The sequence below is a fragment of the Castor canadensis genome, chromosome 17, assembly GCF_047511655.1.
Source record: "Castor canadensis chromosome 17, mCasCan1.hap1v2, whole genome shotgun sequence".
Lineage (NCBI taxonomy): Eukaryota > Metazoa > Chordata > Mammalia > Rodentia > Castoridae > Castor > Castor canadensis.
In genome coordinates this window covers 70017895-70023911 of record NC_133402.1, presented here as the reverse complement: position 1 = coordinate 70023911, position 6017 = coordinate 70017895, and the positions used below count along the sequence as shown (strand labels likewise).

The 6017-nt window shown below is 41.1% G+C and overlaps 1 pseudogene; it reads left to right on the top strand.

Moving 5' to 3' along the window:
- The first annotated feature begins 1339 nt into the window (after positions 1-1339).
- LOC109699212 (prostaglandin E synthase pseudogene) lies at positions 1340-1794 on the top strand (annotated as a pseudogene).
- Positions 1795-6017: the final 4223 nt, after the last annotated feature.

Here is a 6017-nt window from a genome sequence, read left to right as displayed (position 1 = left end):
AATTTATTTGCCACTTTATATGAAGAATCAACTTCTCCATTATCTGATGACATTTTTCTCACTTTTGTCTGGAGCGTCTTCAGTATGTTCTTCACCTTCCATATTTCTATCAGCATTGTATTAACAACTACTTTCTCTACTGTCTTCCTCTATTCCTTTGATGTCCTCACCAGAACCATGTTGAAAAGTCTGTTCACAGCAGTGTGTACTTTTTCTTGCATACACCTCTTCTCAGTCTTTATCCATTCACCCAATTTCAAAGTGACTTCCACAATTTTACATATGTGTTATATAAAATTCTTGGCACCAATTTCTGTCTTAACCTATTCTGGCTGCATGATGTTTAATTTTATGTGCCATCTTTTCTGGGCTAAGGAAAGCTTTGATAGTAGCAAAACATTATTTCTAGGTATGTTTGTCTGGTATGTCTTTCTGGGAATGTCTGTGGATGTGCCTCCAGAAAATAGCATGTAAATCAGTACACTTAGTAAAAAAGAACCTACCCTACTAATGTGAGCTGGTGCTACCCAATTTATTGAAGGTCTCAATATAACAAGAGGAAGGACACACTTGTCTTGAGCCTGCCGTGGACATGGTGCTCTTAGTTCTCAAGCCTTCAAATGCAGATTGGGGATTGTACCATCAGCTCCCCTGGTTTTGAAGCCTCCAAACTCAGACTGAATTATACTAATAGTTTTGCTAGCTTACTGGGAAAGTTAAAGTTTTTGATATGCTATCAAAGAGTATTGCATTGGCTTTATTTATGACAACAATAGTAATTAGAAGATTATTCAAAAAATTGTCTTTGGTACAGAGCTTAAAGTAGATAAGTGCTGAAAACTATTATCTATCCCCAATATTATTTCACAGTTAACAATCAATAATGTTCACTGATAATTATACTTGCAGCAAGAGAATTAAAGGAATATATAATACTCGTGACCATGACCATCTTACTTTGTAAAAGCCCTGGTTATTTCTTAAAATACTGGGTTAGTCTTCTACTTTAAGATCTGTTTGTTGCATAGTCTGTGTTTCTTAAATTTTTCAGTGATATGTATATAGATAGATAAATCTATCTATCTATCTGTCATCTATCTATAATTACAACATGACTATTGAGAAAGTGAATGCACTTGGTCTTGTGTTTAAAGAAAACTGTTTTTACTTTGGCTTATAATAAGCCCCGAATGTATGCTGTATAGAAGATGGAAGTGTAAAGCAAAGTGCTTCAACCTGGCTAAAAAAAGGAAGAAATGGGTCTGTCCAGGCCGCTCTGTGGACGGTCCTACCCACGGTCTGGCTGTCCCAGAGTCAGAGCTCATGCGGTCTGGCAGAGATGCCTGCCCTAGACCTGGTGATGATGGCAGGGGCCAGGTGCTCCCGGCTTTCCTGCTCTTCAGCACACTGCTCGTCATGAAGATAAACGTAGTAGCTGTCATCACAGGCCAAGTGAGGCTTTGGAAGAAGGCTTTCGCATATCTCAGATGCCCTGAGATATGGAGGCCCCCAGTACTGTCGGAGTGACCCGTAGTGGAGCATTGCCTTAGGGCTCACTGGAACGACATGAAGACCATCTATCCCTTCCTCTTCCTGGGTCTACTCTTTCTTAGGGCCTAACCCTTTTGTTGCCTGGCTGCACGTCCTCATCTTCCTGTGGGCTGCATGGTACACACTGTGGCCTACCTGGGCAAGCTGCTGGTGCCCATCCACTCCCTGTCCAACACCCTGGCCCAGCTCCCCTGTGCCTCGATGGCCCTGCAGATCCTCTGGGAGGTAGCCCGCCACCTGTGAGCAGCAGCTGACACTTCCGTGGCCACCAGACTGGGATGAAAACCACTGTGGCTATACCTGCAGACTTGGTATCACTTCCAGATTGGATAGTTCCAAGTCCTGGGTTCCTGGCCACCCAAGAATGTATGGATCTGGGCCCAGTGGGCCTCTCTGTGCCTGTGTTCATGAATGTGCATCCAGGTTTATGAGACCTTTGAATTCCTTAGGAAATTGTTCAGCTTAAATAACAGAGTGTTAAATATCACTTTCCTAGCTGGGCACCAGGAGCTCATGGTTATAATCCTAGCTACTTGAGAGGCTGAGAGCAGGAAGATCACAGCCTAAGGCCAGCCTGGGCAAATACTTCCTGAGACCCCCATCTCCAAAATAGCCAGAGCAAAATGGACTGGAGGTGTGGCTCAAGCAGTAAAGCACTTGCTTTGCGAATGTGAAGCCCTGAGTTCAAACCCCAGTCCCACCAAAAAACAAAACAAATCACTCCTCCTGCGCTAACAGGAAGAAGAGAGAGGGGAGACTCTTCAGAATTATCAAATCCATACTTCCCAACCCACTAGGATGCATACTTCTAGAATGTGACTTCTCCCACCCACCAAAGATTCTGGCACAGCCAGTCAAAAAGAAAGCCTGGCTGTGTGGGGTTTGATTTTGGTTTGGTTTGGTTTCTAGAGTCAGCATCTCAGGCTAGTTTTGAACTCCCAATACTCCTGCCTTAGCCTCCCGAGTGCTGGGATTATAGGCCTGTGCCACTATGCCTGGCCCATGTGTTTTCAAAAGGCCTCCATGAGAGTTCCAGGGATGGACAGGTCCCACTGGACATGGGACTGGTACAATTAGGATGCTTAAGACTTCTTTTATGGAAGGATGGCTGTCCCCATTTCCTGTGGACCCTTCCCTTGCCCTTCACTCCCAGTGTCTCAGCTGGCTCCTCTTCCATGCCTCAGGCAGATAAGAAGTTCTCTTCAAGGATTTGGTTGCTCCACAGGGCTGTCAGCTTGGGACAATGGGCTGTGAGTGACCAACCACTAAAAGGAACTTTGTGTCTCCTCCAGTAACTGTGAAGTTTGAGAACTTCAAATGTTCCCTGTGGGGAATCATGAGCGTGCATGCTTGCATGTGTGTTGTCTTGTCTTGAGACCTGTTTGATTTTTCCTACATCATTAAATAGCAGTGCCTGACCTGTGCAGCCACTGCCTCTTTAAAAATAATGAAGAAGTGGAATTCTACTTCCAAGAAGATGGAGTAGATACACTTTATTTTCCCGATTAAATATAAATGGAAGTCCTATATAATGCATAAAAGAAACAGAAGGTGCTGTGGGCTTGGCTTAAGTGGTAAATTACTTGCAATGCCCTCCCCAAAAGAAACATAATAAATCTAAAAAATGTAAAGAAGGTGGCAGAGCAGCTAGGCAGCTCAGACTTAAGGCACAAAATAACAGTGTGTTTTCTTTTTGTATATGTTCTAGAGTTGAAGCTAAAAATGCCACTAACCTAGAAAAGTAAAGGGGTTCAGAAAAAGACAAAGAAAGAAAAAGCTTCCTGTTTCTCTGGCCAAATGACCCAGTAAAGGATAGCTTAGCAAGACAGAACTGTAGACCTAACTCATTGAGCTCCAGTCAAACTAAAGGAACTACCCTGTGCCCGAACAGCCAAGAGAGGAGCCTAGACTTCCACCGTCAACAGACTCCAGCTCAACAGAAGCTGAAGAATTTAATAAGAATAAAAGAATTTTGTTCTTTTATTCTTAAAAGAATTTAATAAGGTGGCAGGATACAAAAATATATATGTATAGAAATCCACAGAGCTTGTATACAACAACAAAACCTGAAAATTTTATTGAAAACACAGTGTATTACCACATGATAAAATGTCAAAGAAGAAATTCACTAGTATTTGTAGACAACATTATAAAATAAGATGGGAAAAGTCTAACTGAATCTTTTTATTTAATGAAAGCAACTTGAAACAAGTATAATAAAATGGTTTTTTGTTCATTCTGAGTGTCTGTTGAATAATTTTCAGTACTTTCTGTATCTACGTGGATTATTTCAGTTTAGTCCCTATTTGTATTTCAGAAAGAGCAGGAATCACCAGGTATAGTGGTTCAGGTCTGTAATCTGAGCTACTCTGGGGGCAGAGATTGAGAGGTTCAAATTTCCAGGCCAGTTGGGGCAAAAATTTAGTGAGGTCCCATCTCAACCAACAAACTGGGCATGGTGGCACATGCCAGTTTTCCCAGCTGTGAGGGAAGGAAGGTGGGAGTAAGACCAGCCCCAGGCAAAAACACAGACTCTATCCAAAAAATAACAAAGTAAAAAGAACTGGGTGTACAGAGTGCTTCCCTACCAAGTACAAGGCCCTGAGTTCAAAGAAAGAATAGGAACCTACAAAACGTATTTCATGTTGTCTCTTAAAAGCAGATATTTATTCTGGCTCTCATCTTAATATTCCAAGTGCCTTTTAACCAGACTATTCAATTAATCCTGGGTAATTAAGTAAATAACAAATGAAGAATGAATGAATGAATGAATGACACCTTGGGGCCTCTGTGTTTCCCAAAAAAGACTTCCAAATCAAAGACTAAAGAGAAATCAAGACCAGTTGAACTACAGAACATAGCACACTCGCTCGGTGTGCCTCCAGGCTCTGACGTTCACCTGCTGTCCCTCTGTCACCTGGTGAACTTGACCGCAGCACTGGGCCTATGGGTCATGATTGTCCCTCCCATCAAGGGCCTGGCAGGTTTGGACTCTGCTCCCTGTATTTTCCTGGGTCCCTACTCATTACAAACTCACATAGAAAAATTACATAAGTCTCTAAATGGGCTCTAATTTTTTATTTTCCTTTGTTTTTAAGGTTGTTGAAGCAATATCATTTATTACCAAACTATTGTTGAAAAGAAGAAAAAAAGAAAAGAAATAGAAGCTAATACTGAACATATGTTAAAAACCACTAAATTCTTGAGAGTTATTTGCTTGTATAAGAGAAACCTCTTCCAAACTACCACAAATAATTTGCAATGATATTCCAAAAGCTTGGTAAGTACTTATTGGTAAGATACTTATTTTCTGATCATCTGAGATTTCTTGAAGAGATGTAATGTTAAAGGATATTTCTGTAGTTCTCAAAGTCAAAGCCACATTTTCCATTTGATGAAGTACTTTCTGAACTTGGAAAGTAATGGTGTTTATATAATCTGCTCAACTATGAGATGGGTCTGTGATCATGACTTTATAAAAAGACGAAACATTTCTCCCACCATAAGTGCCTACCTTCCTACCTTCATGGTAGTCATGAATTACCATGAATCTTCTTTCAGATCCTACATTATTTATTCATCACTATCATTCATTTTGTTTGTTTGTTTAGTTTTGTTTTGAGCTCAGGGCTTGCTAGGAAGGTACTCTACTAATTGAGCCATGCCACCCCATTCCTTTTTTTGCTTTAGCTATTTTTCAGATAAAGTCTCACTGTTTTTCCCTGGGCCAGCCTTGGACTGAGATCCTCTTAACTATGCTTCCTGCATAGCTGAGTTTATAGTTATGCATCACCACACCAAACTTATTTGTTGTGATGGGGTCTCATTAACTTTTTTCTTGCTTGGCTTTGACCACGATCCTCCCAATCTCTGCCTCCCAAGTAGCCAGGTCATTTACATCTTTTAAACATCACCTCTGCTCATAGAGTTTCAGCTTCAGTATTCCTACCACAGTCTAACCCTTTATCCTTTAGAAAGGCTCTATTTTAACTCCTTATTTGACAGATAAATGCTATGAAAGTGTTCTTAGAGAACAAATTTTTGCATATGAAAATTATGAGTTGAAATACTACTCGCATTAAGAATGTTTAGGTTTGCAAGGGGTGTCGTTCAAGTTGCAGAGCCAGTGCAAGGCCCTGAGTTCAAACCCTAGTACTGCCAAAAAAATTATGTGTACATAATATGTACACACAGACACATGAGTTACAGGTGTAACTCCTAAGTTTACTCCTAAAATGTGGAGGAAATGAGTTGAGATAGTGTCCAAATTGGAAGAGCTGTTAAAAAAAACTAAGTCTACAGTTGAAAGAGACTCCATTGGCGATCAGGGAGTCAAGACCCCTGTTCTGAGGAACTTAAAACAGTCAAATGTCTAAAGCAGCTGTGGCTACATGACTGAACAAGACTCTGATTGCATCCATTCCCATGGAGAACTAGACCTGCCTGGCCAAGACAAAGGAGCTCAC